This window comes from Salmo salar, chromosome ssa20 (genome assembly GCF_905237065.1).
Source record: "Salmo salar chromosome ssa20, Ssal_v3.1, whole genome shotgun sequence".
NCBI classification, from domain to species: domain Eukaryota; kingdom Metazoa; phylum Chordata; class Actinopteri; order Salmoniformes; family Salmonidae; genus Salmo; species Salmo salar.
Window position 1 is genome coordinate 18,894,508 of NC_059461.1, and position 2,273 is coordinate 18,896,780.

Here is a 2,273-nt window from a genome sequence, read left to right on the forward strand (position 1 = left end):
AAGTGGAGAGAATCTGCAGAGAAGAATGGGAGAAACTCCCCAAATGCAGGTGTGCCAAGCTCGTAGCATCATACCTAAGAAGACTTGAGTCTGTAATCACTGCTAAAGGTGCTTCAGCAAAGTACTGAGTAAAGGGTCTGAATACTTATGTAAATGTAATATTTCCGTTTTTAATTTGTAATAATTTAGCAAAAATGTCTAAAAACCCGTTTTTGCTTTGTCATTATGGGGTATCGAGTGTAGATTGATTTTGAAAAAAACCGATGTAATACATTTTAGAATAAGGCTGTAACATAACAAAATGTGGAAAAAGTCAAGGGGGTCTGAATACTTTCTGAATGCACTGTATATATATATATATATACTGTATTCTAGTCATGGCTCATCCTATTTAACTACTGCTGTACACATGTTTTCTATTTACATACTGTCCATATGGTTTATGCACACCATTGACATGCATATATATTTATATTCTGGACTCTGGTCTGGAAGCTAAATTCCTGCAATTCTATTCATTTTACCACGTGGTTATGTACTGTGCATTTTTATTCTCGACATAGGTCATTCTATTTTTTCTACTACTGTACCGTACATTGCATTTTAGTTACACTGTTTACACACTGTATATTTCTTTTTATACAGTATTCCTGACGTAGCTCACTCTATATCTACTGCTGTACCTATCATTCTTATTATTATCTTGAGTGAATTCATCCTGTGTATATACGTATAGATTGCATTTGGATTACTGTTCCAGTGCTATTTGGGTTGTTATTTGGATTTGTTCCGACATTTCAAGATTATGTATTTATTTATTATGTATTTATTTTTGACTTTTTACTGCATTGTTAGGAGCTAGTAACACAACGTACATGTTTAACCCTTCCCTGGACTTTTTTCAAAGTAACCTGATTTAGTGTGTGAGTGTGTGTGAGTGAGTGAGTGCGTCTGTGTATATGTGCATGCAAGCGTGTTGGCGTGCATGTCACATGTGAGCATGTGTTGATGTGTGTGTCTCTCTGTACGTGCAGTACGTAAGAATGACTTTGTGTTTCATAGAGCAGAAATAGTGTAAGCACTGATCTGATTACAGCCTGTCAACATGTTCCATGGGGCAGACTGTCTGTTCCATAACCACCACGCAGAACAGAGAACCAGAGAACCAGCCGTGAGAGAGACAGGCCCTCACGTTGGTTTACCTCCCCAGCTGAGGAGCCCTGCTCTGGGCCTGGCCGCCAGGCCACACCGGGCCATCTACAGTAACAGCACCAGGTCCCGGCCATCCAGCCATCTTCTATGCACCCCCAGAAATAAAAGGACTGGGGGTACAATTAGGAGGTCTGGCCGCCACTCTGCAGCTCACCTGTCAGCTATGGTCGAACGTGAACGGGTTGCAAACTGACGCATTGGCCATAGCAACCTCGACAGGAGATCCAGAGCAGGACAAATCTCACTAACAAACCAGTGCCCTGTCACTCAACACGGGGCCACCTCAGTGACCCCCCGGACCACAGGGCTGTCTTGGGCACCACACTCTCCACTGGCAGGGCAGACACAGTCCCACCGCAGGCCCTGTCACTGAGCAGACCTGACACTGTCACATGCAGAGACATAGACACACCCCCATGCTGCAGGACAGTCCTCTCAATCATTACTTTCCATCATGGAACCAGGAAACAAACTGGTAGTATCTGCAGGGGGAAATGACCTAAAGGCCTGACCTGAAAATGGTACAAAAAGCGGAGATGTGGAGACTCGCTCGGAAAAGAATGTGTGTCAGTGCACTTGGCCAAAGGCCACAGGGATGCTAGCAAACAAGACAGAATTAATTGCAAGTGGTTTTGAAGTTGTGTTGTGTTTACTGTACACAGCTTTCACCAGAGGAATAGAGCACTGCTAGTTTATAGCTAATTTAGATTTTCCCCCAACATCGGACACCCCCTAACTTCGGACAGTCTCTAGCAGTTAGAGGATTAAATCACCTCGAGCTCAACATTTAAATCGACTGGGAAATAATGGTACGTTTTGCAGCTAAAGACTCCCTTCTAGCTAGCTGACCACCGATTTTCATTGCAATTTATGTAGGTTAAGATCTGTTTTGAAAGTAAAAAAAGTAACATATCATTTTGTGGGACACGCTGTATATTGTAAAATTCAACTGCGCGACAGACCACACATCATTTAATATCCAATGTTTTACTTTTGAAATATAACCAACGGATTTCAGGAAAGTAATATATTTTTTAACCGGAAGGCTAGCTAGTAAACAC